Consider the following 23711-nt stretch of genomic DNA (forward strand, 5'->3'; position numbering starts at 1 on the left):
TGTACATGTGTGTATGTGTGAATATATGTGTGTATGTGTATGTGCATGTGTATGTGTGTGTGTGTTGATGGGGTTCAGAAGAAACTGGTGCTGGGAGGGTTTTATGGAAATAGGTACAGATGGGGAAAAAGACAAGGAGACCCAGAAAAGGAGAGATTTAGGAGAGAAGGAAGACTTGAGAGATTTCTTAGCCATATATTGAAATTTCAAATACACTATCAGGTTGGTACTCGCATGCAAAACACATGTCCTGATTCTGCAGGTTTGGGAATATGGGTCCTGGATAAGGAGCTACAAACTATTCGGTGTCACATAACTTGTAGGTAATAAATATTAATGGAGAAAATAAAACATCTAAATATTTTATAAACCTTTTTTTTCTGTGAAAAAGTGAGAGGGGCATAAAAGGACTATGGCAGCAAGAAGTATAACCAAAATGTGGCCACAAGCATCATTTTTGTGGCTTCATAGAACCTTGGGTTTGAAACAGATCTTTTTTTTTTTTTTTTTTTTTTTTTGAGTTAGGGTCTTTCTCTGTCGCCCAGACTGGAGTGCATTGGCACAATCTCGGCTCGCTGCAACCTCCGCCTCCCAGGTTCAAGCGATTCTCCTGCCTCAGCCTCCTGAGTAGCTGAAATGATAGGCACGTGCCACCATGACTGGCTAATTTTTGTATTTTTGGTAGAGATGAGGTTTCACCATGTTGGTCAGGCTAGTCTCAAATGTGTGACCTCATGATCCACCCACCTCGGTCACCCAAAGTGCTGGGATTACAGGCTTGAGCCACCGCACCCGGCCCTGAAATGGATCTTAAGAGTCGTGTAATCTTACTCCAAAGTTGAATCTTAAATTCCTCTTTCATAAACTTCTGAAAGGGAGGTTTTATGAAGAAACAATGAGAGTAATAGACGGCATAGATTCATACATGTGTGATAGGACACTTGGTCCCTCAAGAGTCCCTAATTTAACCATTTGCATCCACTCTCTTTTTTCTCTAACATGGTATTAGACTGGTTTTTCCACGAGATTTGAGGGTCCATATTGTTTTATAACCTCAGCACTGAAGAACTGTAAACAAATGTGCATGCATACTGAATAGCTGTATTCAATACTTTAGGAGCAGTAAATCTTGTGTTTTTAAGCACTTTAAGTTATAGCTACCGAACAGCAAACACCCCATTGGCCATGCCAGGGAAGCTAGCGCTCTTCCAGAAAGCAAACTTTGAAAAGGCCTTCTTACTCTATACCACCACCAACTCTCTGCTAACCTCCTAGCCTCCTTTTCATACTAAATGTGTATCCCTCTCTCCAAAGCCATGGTGACACACAAATGATGAGAGTTGCTAAGTGGATATCTTCATCTTTGTTCTTCTTTTTCCAACTTCACTGAAAACTCTGCTTCAGAATGAAAGCTTTCTACATGCATCCAATATAGAAATCTGAAAAAAAAAAAAAAAAACCTACTCTTTCTTTGTGCGTCACTTAAAGATCTATGTAAATGCCTCCTAGTGAGGAATACCTACTTTTGTTTAAGATTTGAAATCATTAGTTTTAAATTAGAATTAATGTTTGACATCAAGCAGTAGGCATTGATGGTAGAAAATTGATCAGTCTCAGGAAACTACTAAATGGTGGATTAAATACATACATGGTACAGAGTATATCCTGTGTACTGTCTAGTACATTAAATGTATGTTTCTTGGGCATTGCACATAGATATTTAAAAACAATGATTTTCTCATAAACTCTCCTACCGGGACTTGCTTTCTTCAAAGGTGAAAAATAGATGCATGAGTGCCATATTTGAATGCAAACCTCATAGACTAGTAGACTGTGATGGAGTCACAGTGTCATATCCAGTTGGATAGACCTTTTCTAATAGTTTCCATTTTTATCAAAAGCAAAATGAAAGCTATTTTCTATGCAGAGGCAAATTCTAAACAACACCCACCAGAATTAGCGAAGCAACATTTCATCAGAAAATCACCTGCAGAATTTAGAATGCAATTTAGAATGACTAATTAGTGTGTTAAATTGATATATTCAGAAAGTGTGGAGGGGATGAGTCAACACTTCAGAAAGAACCTTAATTTCAGAATTTCCTGAGTGAGCGCCCCAAATTATAAGCCTACCCACACATTAGTACATGGGTTAGAGAAGTCGGCTCACCCAGACATTTGTTTTGTGCATAATTTTAAAAAGAATAAATACTACTTTGGAAACTGCTCTGCTTCATTTTGCCAAAAGTAACACCCTTTCTGGGCACAATGCCACTAGATACTCACCCTACTTTCTTTGTGTCTGCGGGACCCTGAAACATTGTTTGCAATTTTATCAAAGGATTCATTGGATCAGAGGAAAATCAGAGCGAACGTATTGTCCATTAAAATGTAGAAAGGTGGGCCTAAGATGCCTTAGAAGAAAGCAAGCTTTTATCATAACACATTGTTTACCTTTTCGTTATTTTAAACTTGAATCCTATTATTTCACCATCTCTACTGTCACCCAGCCATCATTTCTTATCAACTCTTAACTGGGCTATTGTAGTAGCTCCTTCCATGGCCTCCTGGTCTTTAACCTGGCTCAATACAGCCCAGTTTCCATTCAACAGCCTGCATGAGCTTTCTAGAGCTGCCTGGACAGCTGAGGCTCTGCAAGTGGGAGAGGTGATCCCATACCCAGAGGAGGTGCCCATCCCTATGAGGACAAACCTCCAGCCCCTCCAAGACGGGAAGAACCAATAGAATCAACTCACTGCTACAGCATCTGTTGGTCCCCTTGGGGAACGGTGCTCAGTGGTAAGGGCTCAGTGCTGGTGTCTGTTACCGACAAGCTGGGCATTCCCTCCGAAACAGCAGTAGTGAAACAGACCTTGGTGAGTGAAGCACATGCTGCTGGGCTCATTGGTAACCTCTGTCTTTGCCACCAAGGCCATGATGCTCATGGGCTTATCATGGCAGCTCTGGGTGGCTGGTGATAAAGCTGACGAATGTCAACCAGTCAAGTCATTTTATCTACATGGTTACTCAGTGCCGTTTCCATGGTGGGTGGATGCTTTCTGGGCATTCATACATGATACCAACATCTTCATGCTTTGTGCCCACTCCCATTTTCTCATGCATATGTCCCTCCTCCAGAACCCCTTGTCCCAATCATTTAGCGCACTTCCTTCTGTGCCACCGTCCAGAGATCTGAATGTATTCTCACCTCTGGGAACTTCAGGTGTGCTGCTGAAAGCTTTGCCCATTGGGAGAACATTTTTTTTCCACCATCCAATCACCCATGAATGTGGCTATAATGCAACTCCTGTTCATTTTTGGCTTGCCCCCACATAGTGAACCAAGTCATCTATAGACCAGCTTTGAAATTTTCTCTTTTCTTTCTTTCTTACTTTTCTTTTCTTTTTTTTTTTTTTTTTTTTTTTTTGATGGAGTCTCACTCTGTCGCCAGGCTGGAGTGCAGTGGCATGATCTCAGCTTACTGCAACCTCTGCCTCCCGGGTTGAAGTGATTCTCCTGACTCAGCTTCCCAAGTAGCTGGGACTGCAGGTGCATGCCCCCACACCCAGCTAATTTTTGTATTTTTAGTAGCGACTGGGTTTCACCATGTTGGCCAGGATGGTCTCCATCACTTGACATTGTGATCCACTGGCCTCGGCCCCCAAAGTCCTGGGATTACAGGTGTGAGCCACCGCGCCCAGCTGAAACTTTCTCTTTTCTTAAGAGACAGAGTCTCTCTGTTGCCCAGACTAAAGTGCAGAAATGCAATCACAGCTCACTGCAGCCTCCAACTCCTGGGCTCAGGCAATCTTCGCTCCTCAGCCTCCTGAGTAGCTAGGACTGTAGATATGCACCACCATGCCCAGTTAATTAAAAAAAAAATTATTTTTTTGTAGAGATCGGGTCTTGCTATGTTGCTCAGGCTGGTCATCAACCTTGAAAGTTTAAACATTTTCCTCCTCCTCGAGCTGGTCATAGGGAGTAAGTGCACTAGTGCAACTGCAGTGAGTGACATGGGGGTTTGGGCTACATGTTCGTGCAACTGACATGTGCCTGCTGGCCCTGCTCTAGTTTGATCCCAAATGCCCTGTTTTCATCTTAGAGTGGACTTTCTGAGCTCATTGGCTTTAGGACTTGGAAGGTTCAATGGAACGCAGTTCATAAATGGAAGTTCTAAACACATGGTCACCCGCTGTCCCATAGCTAAGTGTTCCAATTCTATCAGGGCCCAGTGATGCACAGGGACTGTTTCCCAAGGCACGTCACTCTCTGCTGAGGATGACCTGGCTTCACTTTAGAATCACAGGGGCCTGTGTTGTGATTCTCCTACCAGAGCTTGTCATAAGTTTCATACTGCATCATGCCTTCCCCACTGTCACTTCCCAAACCATAGGATCTGCCTGATCAGATGATTCCAAAAGCAGGGCTGATTGCTTCACGGCCCGGACCCGATGCAGTGCTCTTTTCCACTCTGAGTGCTGCGCAAACTGGCAGCCTTCTTTGTTACCTGGTACATGGGCTGGAGCAGTTTTCCCAGGGTGGAATATGTGGCCACCGGATTCTAAAGCGGCTCACTAGGTACCACACTTCTTTTCCTGCGTGAAGAAATCAAGATGTTGAAATGTGCTTTTTTTTTTTTGAAAAGTATATCCCAGCATGACCCTGACCAGAGGACCCCCTAAAAACTTCACTGAATTGTCCAGTGATCTTCATAGGATTTCTCTCCCACCGTCTAGAGCACAGGTGACTTTTCAAGGCCTCCAGGGCACTGCTGTTTCTTGCTCATCCTGTCCAAGCAGCATGATGTTGATAAGATGGTTTGGGTGACTGGGGAATGGTCCATACCTCTTCACCCTGTGTTATGACAGAGGAGGAGGACTAATACAGCCCTCGGGAAAAACTATAAGTGAACGTTGTCCTTTTCACATCAACATTAAGTGTTTCTCATCCTTTTTCTCTTCTTCTCTTCTCTTCTTCCTCTTCTTCTCTTTCTTCTTCTTCTTGTTTTTGTTGTTGTTGTTGTTGTTTTTGATTTTTTTGTGACAGGGTGTCACTCTGAAGTGCAGTGGCTCAATCATACCTCACTGCAGCCTCAACCTCCTGGACTCAAGCAATCCTCTCACCTCAGCCTCCCCATTAGCTGGGACTACAGGTGGGTGCCACAACTCCCGGCTATTTTTTTTGTAAATTTTTTGTAGAGACAGGGTCCCACTATGTTGTCCAGGCTGGTCTCGAACTCCTGGGCTCCAGCAATCCTCCCAACTCAACCTCCCAAAGTGTTGGGATTACAGGCATGAACCACTGCACCTAGCCTCTGATACTTTTTCCTAATTGAAGTGAAGAAGAATACACTTTGCCAACTGATGACTTTATCCCATGTAGCTGAGATTAATCTGCTTTTTCAGTAACACCAGAATTGGCAAGCAACTTCCAGGATGGCTATAGCTTGGTTAAGCCTGTGGTACTCTTAAGTCATTCCCCAGGACCAATATGGTTTCTCCAGGGACAAGCCTGGTAAATTAAACTGAGACATGACAGAAACCAATGCTCCTACATCTTTCAGGTCACTAATCTGTGTCATCTGCTCACGGTATTGGTGAATTCCATTTAGCCTTCTTAATTATAAAAAAATCTTACTCTACAGACCAGGGACACAACGTGGGATTACTCCAATAGTCAAATGTATCGATTACACTTATATGCTTAGGAATTGGAAAATGGCAACAGGCAAGTCCATGGACCTAGGGGCCCACTGTGAGCTGAACTTTAGCCAGGACCGTGGTTATTACTACCTAGTTCCTGCAGGCCCCATGCTGACCAACAGCCACAATGATGCCTTGGGTCTCTGAGTACCAATGTCAACTCAGACTCTGTAGCCAATTAGTTCTTCAAATATCTGCTTTTTTCTCCCTTTCCACAGGGTATGGTCACCTAAATAAATGGCTATAGGTCACTTTGCAGAAGAACTAGAGAAGTGTCACAGGATCTACTTGTCATGATGTTACAGGATCCTGTAGGACCTGGCTACCTCTTAGTCAAAGGGCTCCAGGTCTGAAAATTGGCTCCGGCATGGGGACCAACCACCAAATGGTAACTTGTTATTGGGGCAACTGCTTTCAGACTTTGACTCCTCCATTCTAACTTTGTTCTTCTTTTTAAATTAGAGATATCAGGTGGCACCTTGGTTGGCTGCTGTCAAGGGCAGTGTTCAGTAAACTACAGTCGGATCCAGCCCATCGTGAGTTTTTGCAAATAATGTTTTATTGGAACACATTCATGCTTATTAGGCTCTTCATTCTTTCCCTTGCTGTCTATGAAGGAAGCTTAGACATCTCTCCTTTGCTGAGGCTTGCCCATCATTTTTTCCTGGCTTGTAGGAGCCACTCCCATCAAATTAGTTTGTCCTATCCCCTGGGGCTTTGCTGGAGTGATAAAAACTATATCCTGAGAAAATGCTCCCAAATCAATGAATTCTTGGTTATCCAGCTTAACATTCTAGCATCCTCAACCAAAAACCCTCAAGTCTAACCCCAGGAGTATTTCCATGGTACTGCCAGTACATACCGGATAGTTGTCGCCTTTCTTTTTTCTTTTTCAACAGGGTGTCACTCTATTGCCCAGGCTGGAGTGCAGTGGCATGATCAGAACTCACTGCAGCCTCTACTTCCTGACAGAGCAGGAGTATCACCATCTTGGACAGGCATTGTCATTTTTAAATTCACCTGAATCAAAAACTGCCTAAATCCAAAGGCATCAACCTAATAGCTAAGGTCAGCATGACCATAAACCACAAACAACATCTCTGACCAGAAACATTCCAAACTCCTCCCCAACCAGAAACATGCTAGCCCTAAGATAACTCACCTCCGGCTGGGAAGATGCTAGCCCTGAGATAACCCACTTCCTGCTGGAAAGATGTCAGCCCCAAGATAACCTCCCCTCCACCCAGAGACATTCCAACCCTGTCATAAACATCTTCCCCACACAGAAACATTCCAAGCTTGTAATAAGCCCCTCACCCTAAAACCAATATATACTCTTAGTCTGTAAGAGAAAGCGCTCCTGACCAAAATTGTCCAGAAGCCCCTCTCGGGTTTTTCTCTAAAATAAACCTCTCTTTGACTGTTAAGCTGCATTCTGTGTTTCTTTCCTCTTTCTTTAACTCTTACACTTCCCAGGCTCAAATGAACCTCCTGCCTCAACCCCCAAGTAGCTGCACCATCATGCCCAGCTAATTTTTTTGAATTTTAGTAGAGACGAGGTCTCCCTATGTTGCCCAGGATTATCTCAAACTCCTGAGCTCAAGGGATCCTCCTGCCTCAGTCTCCCAAATTGCTGCAATTATAGGCATGAGCCACCATGCCCCACCACGTCTTATTTCTTTCTGTGTAGATCTCTTTCTTGCCTTACAGGGCACACCCTGACTATATATGTGTTATCTTAGAATTTCACTCTATCAGTCTGGGAGCAGGAATGGAGATGGAGACAGGTCTCAAGGGCTGTGTCTGTGTCTTTTGGTGAGGAAGATTCTGCAGCATCTTTCAGCATGGTCAAAGTGCTAGCTCTTACTAGGGAAAGATGGGCCACCCATCCATGCCCAGAGGATGGGGGTGGGAATGTTGTAGAGTCAACATCACTCAGGACATCTCTCCAGATTTCCTGCTCAAAGGAGTGTTTAATGTCTCTGGTGCTCTGAGATCCTCATAATTAGGTCTTGAGCTTGCCTTTTATTGTGCCTGCCCTTCAGCTATAGGTGGTAAAGAGTTCTTTATATGCAACCACCATTACCACTGGAGTCTCTATGTTTCCCACACTTAGCTATTAAGTGCATAATGATGGCTCTCAGTCTCTCATTGCCCACTAACATGCAGTCAATGCACTTAGCCTTAGCCAGCCAATTGTGCTATATACATATATATGTATATATATAATATATATATATATATATTTTTTTTTTTGAGACGGAGTCTTGCTCTGTTGCCAGGCTAGAGTACAGTGGTGCAAACTCAGCTCACTGCAATTTCCACCTCCCGGGCTCAAGCAATTCCCCTGCCTCAGCCTCCTGAGTAGCTAAGATTACAGGCGCACACCACCGCACCAGCTAATTTTGTGTATTTAGTAGAGACAGGGTTTCACCATGTTGGCCAGGATGGTCTCAATCTCTTGACCTCGTAATCCACCCACCTTGGCCTCCCAAAGTGCTGGGATTACAGGCATGAGCCACTGTACCTGGCCCAATTGTGCTGTACTTATAAGAAGTTTCCCTCGTATTTCCAAATGCAGATATCATCACACCCATCTCAGAATTTGCCCTGACAGGAACATTTTCAAGGGCCCCTACCAGTGAAATATTAGCGGTTGGACTGCATCTTGTTCCCAGGACCATACATGTGCTTCTGATCTGCCAAGTAAGTGAGTTAATTTTACAACTCCACCTTGCTGTCTGTGTTTTCAAACCACTCTTGGTACCACTTGTGTTAACCCAGATCCTCTGAGAAGCCGATATTGACAGGAGTAATATGCAAGGGTTTTATTAAGGAAGATGCTTGTGAAAAGAAAATGAGGGTGAGAGCTGGAAAAGGCTGGGAAAGATGTCAGGCTAGGAGGCAAGTGTGAATCTAAGTGAAGATGAGAGGGAGAGAATGTCGGGTGGAACTGTCCTAGACTGTCATGCAGTCTAAGGAAGCTTCAACAAAGCCAGCAGGGATTCCTTGAGTTTACATTGCCAAAAGAGGAGTTTAATGTCTCCCAGAAATGAGTCTGCTTTTGTAGCCCCGCCACACTCAGTCCTTGACAAGGGAGCAGTCTTGTCCAAGTAAGGTGTGGCCCCGGCCAAAATAAAGCAATGTATTTCAAAGCATAGCATCTGGGGCACTGGTTGCACTCCTTATAGTGGGAGCTCTGCAAGCCACAATTTTATGGCTACCATAGAAAGTCAATGTAAGTTCAATCAAAATCCTCTGTGGATTTTTTTTTTTTTTTTTTTGAAATTGACAAGCTAATTCTGAAATGTAAACAGAAAAGTAAAGGACCTAGCATACCTAAAAAGATTCAGAAAAGGAACAAAGCTGAAGGACTTAGACAACCTAATTTCAAGACTACAGCAATCACATATAGGGTCAGTATTGCTTAATGATGAGGATATGTTCAGAAATGTGTAGGTGATTTTGTTGTTGATTTTGTATGTGTGACCATCATAGAGTGCACTTATCAAACCTAGACAGTAGAGCCTCTTATATACCTGGGCTATAAGGTCTAGCTTATTGCTCCTAGACTACAAATCTGTTCATCATGTTACTGTACTGGATACTGTAGGCAACAGGAACACAATGGTAAGTATTTGTTTGTCTACACATACCTAAACATAGAAGAAAGTATAGTAAAAACATGGTATTATAATCTTATGGGACCACCATCCAGTATGCAGTCTATCATTGGCCAAAATGTCATACCGTGCATAACTGTACACATAAATTAATGAAATCAGCCTGACAGTACAGAATCTAGGAATAGACCCCTGTCTGCATGGTCTATTGCAGGGGTATCCAAACGTTTGGCTTCCCTGGGCCACATTGGCAGAATGTGGCAGAATTGTCTTCGGTTGCACATAAAATACACTAACTCTAATGATAACTGATGAGCTAAAAAAAAAAAATCACATAATGTTTATGAATTTTTATTGGGCTACATTCAAAGCCATCCTGGGCTGCATGCAGCCCATGGGCCATGGCTTGAACAAGTGTGATCTGTTGGTTTTCAAAACAGTGCAAAGATTACTCAATAGGGAGAGATATTCCTTTCAACAAATGATGCTGGAACAATTGGATATCGAGGTGCAAAAAATGAACTTTGATTCTTACCTCACACTACATACAAAAATTAACTCTAAATGGACATAGATCTAAATAACAAATCAAAACTATAAAATTTCCAGATGAGGACATGAGCTCATCTTTGTTGTTACCTTGGGTTAGGCAAAGATTTCTAAGAACATAAAAATCATGAAGGAAAATTTTGATAAATTAAACTTTATTGAAATTTAAGCAGCTGGGCACAGTGGCTCATGCCTGTAATACCAACACTTTGGGAGGCTGAGGCGGGCAGATTGCTTGAGCTCAAGAATTTAAGAGCAGCCTGGGCAATGTGGTGAAACCTCATCTCTACAAAAAGTTAAAAAAAAAAAATTAGCTGGCACACACCTGTAGTCCCAGCTACTTGGGAGCCTGAGGTGGAAGGATCACTTGAGCCCAGGAGGCAGAGTTTGCAGTGAGCCGAGATTGCACCACTGCACTCCAGCCTGGGTGACAGAGCCAGACCCTGTCTGGGGAAAAAAAAAAAAGAAGAAAGAAATTTAAAATTTTTGCTCTTGAAAATACACTGAGAAGACAATGAAAAGAAAATTCACAGACAGGGAGAAAATATTTGCAAAACATATATCCAGAATATATGCAGAATAGATAAAGAACTCTTACAAATCAGTAATATGAAGACCACAGCCCAATTTCATTTTTTTTTAAAAAAACAGAAGGGCAAAAATTTTGAACTGATATTTCACCAAAGAAAATATATGAATGGCAAATAACATGAAAATATGTTTGATATTGATAGCCATTGGGAAATACTAATTAGAACCACAATAAAATCCTACTACATATGCACTGGAATATCTAAAATTAAAAAGTCTAACAATACCAAGTATTGCCAAGGATGTGAAGCCACTGGAATGCTTGTGTATTGCTGGTAAATGCAAAATGGTGCAACCACTTTGGAAAACAATTTGGTTGTTTCATATAAAGTTAAACATACAGGTGCCATTTAATCCAGCAATCTCACACCTAGGCATTTACCCAAAATAAAGGAAAATATATATTCACACAGACTAGTGAATTCATGTTCATAGCAGCTTTATTTATAATAGCCCCAAATTAGAATCAACCTAAATTTTGGCATATCTGCATATTCACACAATGGAATTACTTCTCAGCAATAAAAAGGAATGAACTACCAATATACCCAACAACATAGATAAATCTCACAACAATTATTCTAACTGAAAGAGTTCAGACACTAAAGACTATATGATTTTATTTATGTGAAATTCTAGAAAGGACAAAACACATGAGCACTGGGAAATGGGGGCATGATGGAAATGTTCTGTATATCATGAGGGTGGTGGTATAGGTGTTAAAGAAAAAGGAAAGAACACAAAAAGCAGCTCAACAGTCAAAGACAGGTTTATTTTAGGGAATAAACCTGAGAGGGGCTTCTGGCCAATTTCCGTCAGGAGCGCTATCTCTTACAGACTAACAGTATATATTGGTTTTAGGGTGAGGGGGCTTATCACAAGCTTGGAATGTTTCTGTGTTGGGCAGAAGTTTTTGACAGGGTTGGAATGTCTCTGGGTGGAGGGTAGGTTATCTTGGGGCTGACATCTTTCCGGCCAGAAGGGAGGTTATCTCAGGGCTGGCATGTCTCTGGTAGGGGATGTTATTTGTGGTTTATGGTCATGCTGATCTTAGCCATTAGGCTGATGCCCTTTGGATTTAGGCAGTTTTTGATCAAGGTGAAGCTTAAAATGGCAGTGCTTGTCCAAAATGGCGATGCTCCTGCTCTGACAGGTAGTAGTTACCCAACTTTATACATTTGTCAAAACTCACTGAATTTTACGCTTCAAATTGGTGAATTTTGTTGTCTATATATTATACACCAATAGACTAATTTTTTTAAGTAAGAGAAAATAAAATAATGGTGGAGACATAAAATGGAACTTGTAATAATCTTAAGGTTATTAAATAATTTTATTTAAAATTGACTTGTATTTAATGGACTGTGCATTTGTTTCTCAGGTTTCTAAGTGCTATCTTGAAAACAGAAGTCTAATAATTTATAAAATTGACTTCTCAATTCCAGGATGAAGTAAGAATTTTCTTCTGTGCATAAAGTGGACATCATTTGAAACAGCAACAATGTTTTCATAGTAGACCCAACAAAGACTTTCACTGGACTGTCTCTCATACAGACCCATTACACAGGTCCATAATTCAGTGAAGCTATTTGGGGATAGTCATTACAATTCTACATAAATCAGCAGTTCTTTACCAAGCTGCCATAATCCATGGTTAGATTTTAGAACACCTGAGAACATGGAATACTATATGATCTCCAATTATTTTTTGCTAAATATTAATTCTCTCAATAAGGCTTTTGACAAACATTTTGGGAATTAGCTCGTGGTTGCATTTCTTGGCATGGGCAGTGCTAGAAACTACTCAATGGTGCACATGACCACAGACCCCTAAAATCTCGAACTCATCATTGTGCTGGAGGTAGAAATAACCTATTTGTGGAAGTCAAGGTCTCTAACAAGGGAGGAGTTGGCTAGCTTTACCCTTTACCATTCATTCTCCTTTCGTATTTTCAATAGGAGAAATACAGAGAAGTTAATGGCATTTAGCAGTTCCATTGTCTACTGCCTTTCAGAGATTGAGAAGCTTGAGCCAGTTGTATTTTTTTTGAGATTCAAATGTATTAAATAAGAAAGATATGCCAAAACAAGTCTCTAAATATTGTGATAAATTTAAGTGTTAATAATTAATAACATTATGAATCAATAATTCATAAATCTACTGTATATTTACCTTCACTTGGATATAAGTCAGAAGACTACATTTGAAGCCCCTTTTGTGCATGATGTCCTGGGAAAATGTCCCTCTTGCAGCCACTCACCCCATCCCAAATAGGTTCTATTCTTCTAGGGTAACCTATTTAATTGGGGCCAGCAAAGTCCTATGAAAAGAGAATGAATAATTATTTCTATATGCCAAGAATGCTTTTAAATGCATTACTTGTATTAACTCATTCACTTTTTACAAATGTTGTGAGAACAGAATTAATACTATGAGATAAATCCTATTAGGTCAGGGAATGAAGATAGAATAGTTAGTAACTTGCCCATGATCATGGCTGGTAAGTGGCAGAGCTGACTCCAAAGTCTGTGCTCTTAACTGTCATGTTGGAGGTTGGATCATGTAAAGTAGCCAATTGTCAATCATGTGTGACTAACAAAATTGGCAATTTCTTATGGTTCAACTTGATGTAATGCTCAGATTGGCTGAAGCTATGTTTTTATGAGCATGAATATATGGGACACATTAGTTTCTATTGCCAGTCGAGAATACATATCAAACTTTTATCTCAATTTGACAAATCCAGTATTTATATCTGAGTTCTTTTTGCTCCAGGGCAAAGACATTTTAAAATTCATGTCTGTTTTGAGAAGGGGTGGGGGGCACAGCTAGCTGATCAGAGCTTAACAAAAAGAGGGACTGTCTAATGACTAGAGCTGTCAAAGCTGGGCTGATGGTCACTATGGACAGTGGTGGGAGCTTCTGTCCTGGGAGGCGCCCTCAGAGATGGGATATGCTATTACTCAATAAGTCTACCAAGGGTTCCTGCCTCATTACAACTCAACCAGTGCAGGAGTTGGACATCCATCAGACTCCTGCACACCCAGAATGTGGCAAGCTTGCACTGCTGGACTTTTTACTATGGGTACTCTGTTTTTCTTCCCAGATGTCAACATTTAGAAATCATAGTGTTACCAGGGGGTCCTTGCTCCCAGAGCTCCCAAGATGGTGGTGGGCCGTTTCCAAGATGGTGGCAAGCCTCGTGATCTCTGACCTGGGGTTCTTGGCCTCACGGATTCCAAGGAATGGAATCTTGGACCGTGCAGTGAGTGTTATAGCTCTATTAGAAGCCGTGGGTCACAGAAGAGAACCGTGGAACCCAGCGACTGTGTTCAGCTCAATTAGGACGAACCCACACACTTAGCAGTGCAAGAACAATGGCAAGCCTTTAGCTCAATCGGGACCAGCAATGGGTGCCTCGCTGGATCAGGAGCACAGCGGACACCCTGCTGGATCCAGAGGGATGGAAGTCAGTGGCGGGTCTGTGATGGCAGCAGACAGCAGTGGTGGATGGTGAGCGAAAGCTCACCTCGAGCGGTAACAAACACAGAACGAAAAGTGGGCAGTTGCAATATTTAATAGAGTGAAAACAGAGCTCCCATACAAAGGGAGGGGACCCAAAGTGGGTATCAGTTGCCGGCTCCAATGCCTGGGTTTATATCCTGATCATTGTCCCTCCCACTGTGCTCTCAGGCAATAGATGATTGGCTATTTCTTTACCTCCTGTTTTTGTCTAATTAGCATTTTAGTGAGCTCCCTTTACTACCTGATTGGTCGAGTGTGAGCTAAGTTGCAAGCCCCGTGTCTAAAGGTGATGCGGTCACCTTCCCAGCTAGGCTTAGGGATTCTTGGTCAGCCTAGGAAATCCAGCTAGTCCTGTCTCTCAATAGTCAAGGGGATTCTATTGAAAAATGGGCAGGTTCCTTTTGCTCTGGTTGAATATTTTTGTAATTTCATGAAGGATTCAGAGCAAAATAGTGCTCTGTCTTTCAGAAGCACATTGAGGGTCCTTAAATTTCATAGTCTAATTTTACAAAGTCCCTTTCTTGTTTCCATAGGTTATTAGAAACTATTTATTTCTTTCCTCTGGGCAGAGCCCACAGAATTCATAAGATCTTCACCACTGGGATTTAGCAGCCTTGCATTTGCTGGAAATTGACTCTGGAATGGTAACCAGATCAAGACCACTCCCTTTATTTGCTTTTTTTTTTTTTTTTGAGACAGAGTCACTCAGTTGCCCAGGCAAGAGGTATGATCTTGGCTCACTGCAACCTCTGCCTCCTAGGTTGAAGCAATTCTCTGCCTCAGCACTCCCAAGCAGCTGGGATTACAGGCATGCACCACCTCACCTGGCTGAATTTTTTATTTTTAGTAGAGATGGGGTTTCACCATGTTGGCCAGGCTGGTCTCGAACTCCTTTCCTCAAGAGATCCCCCGGCCTCAGCGTCCCAAAGTGCTGGGATTACAGGCGTTACCCACCACGCCTGGCACTTTACTTGCATTTTATTGATTTACATTGCTTATCTGTGTAAACCCTCATAACAGAGATATACCCAGACTGCCTCTCAGCAGCCAGCCAAATCTGCAGATCCCCAACTTTAGCTGGAAGCCAAGGCTACTGCCAAGATTCCATAAATCAGTTCATTTGGCTCAGCCTGACTAGCAGGACCACGAAGATAAAGAATGCCTCCAAAAACAAAATCAAACTGTCCTGGAGGCTGCACAGAAAGAGATGGAGAATTGTCTCGGTCAATTCTGGGGCAGCATTTTTGCAGGTAGAATTTTTTTTTTCTTTCAGGATAGCCAATGTCCCATTTACTGTGAAATTTGGTATTGCTGATTACAGCTTGTAATGATCATTCGGCTCAGTGGATCATATCTGACTTTTCCAAAAGCCATTTTATGTGGGCACCAATGTGTTTGTCCCACGCTTATTCTGGTCAGTGGGGCATGCAGTTATGAGGATCAGATGGAAAGTAATTTCTTGGATTTCCTTTTGATGTTTCCAAAGGGAGGAAGATTCTCTGTATCCCTCTGGGTGCTCCCTGACAGTGTGGAGAGCCCTGTGATGGCTTGAGGCGGGAGATCCTATTTTCCACCCCCAGTCACTTGACTGGTCCACCAGGAAGCTCTGCATTCCCAGGTTTTTGAGACATGTCTCAGCCACAAGTCATGAGGCTTACCTCTCAGCAAAGTCATCTCAAGAAAAACAACCAGAAGGCTGTTCTTGGATATCTGGAGCTGAGATAGGGATGCAATGCCCATCACTGCTTCCCTAGTCCACTCCTATGAGAAGCTGATACCCTTTCCACCTTTCACTCATCACCTTTTCTCGCTGTGCTTATTGATCCTGAACAAAAATGGCAGCTCAGAAGCTCTCATCCAGCAGAAGTGACTGAGAGCAGGACAGCAGGCCCGTCCACCCTGGCCTTCTCCCACCAGGCAGTCTGCGTGGTTCCTGCTGAGCAGACTTATCCCTAATGGCCGGAAGTGCTCCTCTCTTTGCCCACCAACCCTAGCCCCGAGGCAGATGCAAGTGTCTCCATTTCCCTGGTCTCACTTTACTCCTCTGCTTCCTGGGATCAGACTAATAATTTCTAGTTCTCTGGATTGGCTCTGCTTTGCAATACATGACTCACTCTCTTTTCCTTCAAGCTTTCCCTTAATGTAGTCCACACTCAAGGATGCTGGCTGGGTCTTTATCACAGGAGAATTTTCAGGTATTCAGCAACTGAAGAAAAAAAAAGACCTATTGAAAACTCCTTTCCCTGCTCTCAGTCAGGTCACACAGAGTTCTTGAGAGAAGAAAAACAGCAAACGTGAAACTGATGCCAGTCATATCCTTAGAATAAAGGCCAAGAAGTAGGAGTGATTTTTTTGTGTGTTGGTGCATGTATGTATTTTAGTGGAATGAAAGAAACAGCCGTGCCCTCAAACACCTCACTCTTGTGTTTACGCAGCTGGCCCCCACTGGAGGATGCATCTGAGACTGCATTCCATGATATTACACCAATACCTTCAATAACCACATCTTCTTTTCACATCCAGATCACATTGGAAACCCATTTACTCTATTCATAAAAGTGTAACATATTCAGCCCTGAGTCTCCAGTTATTATCAGCATTTGCACATGACCGAGCATAGTCACTGAAGCCTCTGCTCTTGCCATCACACATTTCTGAGCATTTTGAACTGTGATTTTTACGCTTTAACCTGGGGGCTCTTCGACTTTCCTAAAGAGGGGAAATCCAGATGAGAGCACTAGATCTTACGCTATCATATTAGCTAGATGGAGGAAGCAAGAATAAGTGCAATAACAAGAGCCAGGTGAGATAATTAAAACCATCTTAATCCCTTCACACCGAGAGGAGGATGTCAGCCCATTTCTTTTCCTTTCTCTTTCTTCTTTCTTTCTTTCTTTTTTTTTTTAAACTGTGTAAGCTTTAGTTCTGATTTCATCTCAAACAGCCCTTCCCATCAGTGCTTGTTCTACAGATGTGAATCAGTGGAATGAATTAAGTTTTGCTCAAGGCATTTAGTAGAGTAATAATCTGCTTCTCAGAGGAGGGGAAATAAAGATGAAAAAATTTAGCAAAGAGCATCTACCCTACAATGCTAGGTCGGTAATAAAACATAAAGATGCTTAGAGAAAAGCACTCCCCAACCAAAGCGGGTCTATTAGAAGCAAGTTTTGCCATGATTGCTGAACCCTTCTGGAAAGGGTAAGGAAAAAAAAAAGCACTGTCAAAAATCATTTGAGTATAAAAGTGAAATGAAAGTCGTATTTTTAAAATGTGGTATTCAATGTGGACCTAGAGTGGAAGGATGCAGTACAGTCATTAAGGGAGACAAATAGAGGATGTGCCCAAAGGGCAGTGAGATCCCTGTCATGTGATGGTGTGGAAGACCTACTGTGAACAAAGACCCCGCAAAGCCCAGAAAGCCAGGTGGGAAATCATTCCTTTATCTTTCCTGGCCCTATGCTGTGGCGGAACAACCAAAATGAGAGTCTATTGGATCGAGCCCTGGCTTCACTCCCTTGGGGCATTCTGTTTCCCCATTCAGAGAATGAGTGAGAATAGTGAAACCTGCCTCAGCCATCCCAGAGGCTTGTCCCAACGGTCCAAAGAGATCAAGATTAGGAGTTGTCTTTGCAAAGAGTGAGGAGAGCCAGGTGCGGTGGCGTCTGCCTGGAGTCCCGCACCTGGGAGGACTACTGGGCCCAGATCCACCTATGGGAGGATCTACTGGGCCCAGGAGTTTGACACTGCAGTGTGTGATAATCACGCCTGTGAATAGCTACTGGGCTATATATAGCCTGGGCAATATAGAGAGACCTCATCTCTCTCTTTAAAAAAATTGCCTGGGTGCAGTGGCTCATGTCTGTGATCCCAGCATTTTGGGAGGGTGAGGTGGGAGGATTGTTCGAGGCAAGGACTTTGAGACAAGCCTGGGCACCATAGCGAGATCTCATCTCTACAAAAAAATTGTAAAAATTAGCCAGCTATAGTAGTGTGCCTGGAGTCTCAGCTACTCAAGAGGCTGAGGTGGGAGGATCATTTGAGCCCAGGAGTTTGAGGCTGCAGTGAGCTATGATCACACCCCTGCACTCCAGCCTGGGTGACAGAGAAAGACCTTGCCTCAAACAAACAAACAAACAAACAAAAAAACAAAAAAACTTAATTGAATTTTAAAAGCTTTTTAAAAGGATGAACATAGCTCTAAGCTAACCTGAAGTTGCACCCAAGCAACTATAATTTTTCAGTATTCTCATTAATTTTAGAAAATCTTTCTGGGCAAACTCTTTAAAAGTGGGAAATATTTAAAATATGTAAAAGTGGGAGATAAAGGAAGATAGAAAACTTCACTCTATTGGAGAGTAATGAGAGGGTGGGGAAAAGAGATTTTATTCTTGTTTTTGTTCCCAGCAATTTCAGCACACTTTGATCAATTTAGTCTTATGAAAATGAAAATTTCAAAAAGAAGCGGCCAGAGTCATATTCCTAAGAGCACATCTGGTCATGCTGTTCCTCTTTGTACAATCCCACAGTGGTGTCCTGATACCTTCAGGAAAAGATTCAATGTCCTTAGAATGGCATTCGTGGCTCTTGATGGTGTGCCTTAGTGTGACTTCCCCATGCCACTTCCCATGCCTGGAGCATCCTGCTCTGCCCCCGTATCCCCCACACCTGCCTACATCCCCTCTGTGGTCTCCACCACCAGGAAGCTGCCACGGGACATTCATCAACAGGAATGAGTGGCCTCCGGGGTGTTCATGCTGGATGGTGAATGGTGACCTTTTCCCCTCTATTTGTGAGCGCTTTCAGAATAGCAAATATATCTTTCTTCTGGCTGTCTTTGGTATCAGAAGCAATGCCTGGAAAATCAGGGGGCACAGAATAAATGTCCTTTTATCTAAAGAAGAAAGGAAAGAAATTAATGTTGATTCTATAACTTACCTATAGTTCTTCAATTTTAATTATATAAATGCCATTTTTATTGTTTTTGTCATATTTGTGAACTACCTCTTGTAATAGCATTTGCTTAATTATTTTGCTTCAATTAACAGCTTACTTTTAAAAACTTAAATGTAATTTAAGAGAAAATGTTTTATCACTTTATCATACATTCCATGAAAGGAAGAGCCCTGCTTTGTTAAGCACTGAATCCCTAGTATCTTAAACTGAGCCTAACACAAAGCAGGTATCCTACTCTGGTTAGATGACTAACAGGAAAATTAGTACCACTGGCCACTAATACAAGGTAACATGAATAATAGATATAAAAAATGAAAGAATACTAATAATACAGTAATTGACCCCAAACCTAAGACTCACCCCTTCTTATGGTTTGGATCTTTGTCTCCACCCAAATCTCATGTCAAATTTTAATCCCCAGTGTTGGAGGCGAGGCCTGGTGAGAGGTGATTGGATCATGAGGGTGGTCTTTCATAAATAGTTTAGCAACATCCCCTTGGTGCTGTTCTTATGGAAGTGAGTGAGTTCTCATGAGATCTGGTTGTTTAAGATTGTGTAGCACCTCCCCTATCTCTATCTTCCTCCTGCTCCCGCCATGTGAACTACTCGCTCCCCCTTCACTTTCCACCATGATTGTAAGTTTCCTGGGGCCTCCCCACAAGCAGAAGCTGCTATGCTTCCTGTACAGCCTTCAGAACTATGAGCCAATTAAATCTCTTTTCTTTATAAATTACCCAGTCTTAAGTATTTCTTTAGAATAGTGCGGGAAAACTGACTAATACACCTCTCTTTGTTTAAAGGGGATGCCAGGATTACAGCAATGTTAGGACCCTCCAGAACTCAAGTGCAAATTTCTCCTTGATTAATTAAAAGGATTGAAAGATAATTGAAATGACTAGCTGCACACTGAGTAGTCTAGTGTCATTTCACACACAGTCATTCCATAATCATCAAGCACCTGTACCATGGGTCTTTCCCTCAGTTTGGGAAACATCACCTATGTTATTCCTTCAAGTTCCTACTCCTCTTCTACAAAAGCTGACCAATGAGGAGTTCCAACCCATCAGGAGACTAAAACTATTTTGATAAACTCATTTAAATAGAAGTACAGACCCCAAGAGGACTGTAACTGTTAAAAAAAATCCTGGAGTTTCTTATATGTTAGTTTTGTATCATTCCTGCCTCAATTTGCTTCCCCTGTGGTTAACAACACAAAAGCAAAAACCTTGCGTATGAAAAATGTGTGCTTCTATTCATAATGTATGTCACTTTTTTTTTAAAGACAGTTAGGGTCTCACTCTGGTTCTCAGGCTGGAGTGCAGTGGTGTGACCTTGGCTCACTGCAGCCTCAACCTCCTGGGCTCAAATGAACCTTCCATCTCAGCCTCCCTAGTAGTTGGGACCACAGGTGTGTGCCACTGTGCCTGTCTAATTTTTGTATTTTTTGTAGAGACAGGGTTTCACCATGTTGTTCAGGCTAGTCTTGAACTACTGGGCTCAAGCCGTCCTCCTGTCTTGGCCTCCCAAAGTGCTGCGATTACAGGTGTGAGCCACCACGCCCTGCTATGTCACCTCTTACCATATTAAAATACAGACACTTGGAGGAAGAATCACTAGATGGTGTGCAGTGGTGAGTGGCTTGTTAAGGAGCCCTGACTGTCCACAGAAATGTCACCTTCCCTTCAAGGTTATATCTTCCTCCTGTTGTTCCTTACCCTGTAACCTAGTGCCTTGAGCACAGGCACAAAAACTTTCTTTTAGCTTTCCTTTATGTAGCTGAAGAAGGCAGGACTATGCTAAGTGAAGAAAATAAGTATTTGTAATATAAGAATACCATATATGAAGCCTAAAAACATTCCAACACATAAAGCATGTAAAATAGCTACCCAGGAAGATACAAACTTCTGGTAGAATGAATCTACCAGAATATAGCAGGGAGTAGGGAGTATTATAGTTACACCAAATGCATATGTCTGTTTACAAAACAACAGGAACAAAAACTTTGGGAAATACTGCTCTATCCCTAAAAGACTACCTTTACTTTCTTACACCAGGACATGGAAAGAGCTCTTTTGCTAAAAAATAAAGCAAAGCAATAACAAGAAAAGCAAATTTAAAAAAAGAAACAGAAATCCATTTGCAGTGAGATCTTAAAGCTTATTCTCCAACAATAAGCAGACATGAATTTGGGGTTGCCCTTCTCACATTCTCCCAAACTCCCTCTTGATCAATATTTGCTTTACTCTTTCTCAATGTTTCTCTGTTTATTTTTCCTTTCCAGACAATGGAACCTGTTACAAATGTTGTGTAGAGAGGAGCTACAGTGTGATCTGCACCAGACCTTCTCTAGTCAAGACTGAATTTATGGCTGGGCAGACAAAGTGGCTGCCTAGAAAGTGTATGACTTGAAGGCAGAATGAAAAGGTCCCAACCTGTATTAGTCTATTTTTATACTGCTATAAAGAACTGCCCAAGACTGGGTAATTTATTTATTTATTTTTTTAAAAAGAGGTTTAATTGATTCACAGTTCAGGATGGCTGGGGAGGCCTCAGGAAACTTACAATCATAGCAGAAGGTGAAGGGAAAGCAAGGCACCTTCTTTACAAGCCGGCAGGAAGGAGAAGTGCTGAACAAAGCGGGAGGAGCCCCTTATAAGACCATCAGATCTTGTGAGAACTCACTCACTATCACGAGAAAAGCATGGAGGAAACCACCCCAAGATTCAGTGATCTCCACCTGGCCTCACCCTTGACATGTAGGGATTATTACAAATTAGGGTGAGATTTGGGTGGGGACACAGCCAAACCATATCACTGCCATTCTCAGATGTATCTCTTCCTTGGTCTCCTTGGAATCCCTAAATGATGGACTGACTGACTGCTTTAGACTGAAGCACCGGCTGCCCTGTTGAAGTACAGGTAAAAGCTGAGAGAGTGGGTCACTGCCAGGGGGGTGCTCTGGCCTTTGGTTGTTAAATGCCAAAGCTGCATCTCACCTTAAGCCAACTGCCTGAACTCTCTTTTCACCTTTTCCATAGTTCTTAGGTAGTCACAATTCATTTTTATTCATTCATCCATTAATTCATTCATTTATTCAGCACATTTATATTGAGGATCATTTACTTAGCATTATGCCCCAAAGATGCACTGTTGAAAAAGACAGATGTTCCTGCCCTTATGGAGATAAAATGGACATTAAACAGCCAATTACACACAAATGCAATTACTATTGATTTACTGATTCAGTAATTATATATTAAGCAACTACTCTGTGGTAAGTACTGTGCTTGGTGCTGGAAACTTAATAGTTAACAAAAATGTCACATTCTGTGCTTTCATGAAACATGGAACTCATAGTCTAATCAAATATGACATAAGAGAATATAAAATTGCATATGAGGTAAGTGCTACAAAGGAGACACAGCTCTATGAGTATATATTACAATAAATATAACTACAATAACTTAATAGATGTGCAATATAAAAAGATGTAAATTATGACATCAATGACATAAAATGTAAGGGGGGAGTAAAATTGTAGTTTTTATATGTGATCAAAGTTAAGTGGTTATCAGCTTAAAACAAGCTGTTATAAGATTGTTATTTAAAACTTATGGTAATCAGAAAGCAAAAATCTCTAGTAGAAAAACAAAAGATAAAGAGAAAGGAATCTAAGCATACCACTATAAAAAAAAAAAAAAAAAAAAAATCAGGCCAGGCACTGTGGCTCATGCCTGTAATCCTAGCACTTTGGGAGGCCAAGGCAGGTGGATCATGAAGTCAGGAAGTTTGAGACCAGCCTGGCCAAGATGGTGAAACCCCATCGCTACTAAAAATACAATAATTAGCCAGGCGCAGTGGCAGGCACCTGTGTAAAAAGTAAAGTAGAGGTTCCTCTTCAAAGAGACTTTCCTCCCCATCTAATTAGGAATAAATAGTAACTTCTCTAAGAAGCAAAATTTATTCAAAGATCTGTGCTAACATTCTTCAATATCTGCTAACCGTAATAAAGAAATCAATGTGCTTTATGTTTTTAGCTCCCACTATTTAGCCTAAATATTTGCCCTGACATGCTTATACTGGTTCAAGCAAGCATTAGGTCATAGCCTGTTCCTCTTCATTATTTGAAGGTGTTTTTACCTTTCTCAGCATTCCACAAGTTACTTGCTCCTTCCTTTGTTCTCCTCTGCCTTTGTCTCTTTTAAGAAATTCTAAGTTGCCAGCCAGTCAGGACAAATACAGAATGTGAGGTCCCGTTCCAGCCAATGGAAACCGGACACAGCAGTAGGGGGGACGTGTCAGGTTATAAATGATCCTGTCTCCTTTGTTTGGTGTACTCTTCGTGGCAAAACCGCTGGCGAGTGTACACTTTCTGCAGAAACTAAAAATGGCCTTGCTGAGGAAATTAAATTTATGTTCAAGTGCTATATCTTTATGGCATCAGGGAACAAGCATTTCTAACAGCCTGTAATCCCAGCTACTCAGGAGGCTGAGGCAGGAGAATCGCTTGAACCTGGGAGGCAGAGGTTGCAGTGAGCTGAGATTACACCACTGCACTCCAACCTGGTGACAAAGTGAGATTCCGTCTCAAAAAAGCAAACAAACAAACAAACAAAAAATTAAATCATAAAGGAGAACTAGAGAGAAACAATGGAACAAACTACAAAACAAGCAGAAAACAATCAACAAAATGGCAATGATAAGGCCTTACCTATCAATAATTACTTTAAATACAAATAGATTAAATTATTCAATCATAAAACACAGA

The 23711-nt window shown here is 41.8% G+C and overlaps 1 long non-coding RNA gene across 1 annotated transcript; it reads right to left on the reverse strand.

Annotated features, from left to right (window-relative positions):
* Nucleotides 1-1082: 1082 nt before the first annotated feature.
* On the reverse strand, nt 1083-23131 carry LOC134740212 (uncharacterized). The gene is made up of 4 exons (XR_010127510.1): nt 23084-23131; nt 16105-16196; nt 12638-12785; nt 1083-1439 (listed from the first exon to the last, which is right to left on the reverse strand). It is a non-coding gene; the product is annotated as an uncharacterized LOC134740212 (long non-coding RNA).
* Nucleotides 23132-23711: the final 580 nt, after the last annotated feature.

Source organism: Pongo pygmaeus, chromosome 8, assembly GCF_028885625.2.
Source record: "Pongo pygmaeus isolate AG05252 chromosome 8, NHGRI_mPonPyg2-v2.0_pri, whole genome shotgun sequence".
NCBI lineage: Eukaryota > Metazoa > Chordata > Mammalia > Primates > Hominidae > Pongo > Pongo pygmaeus.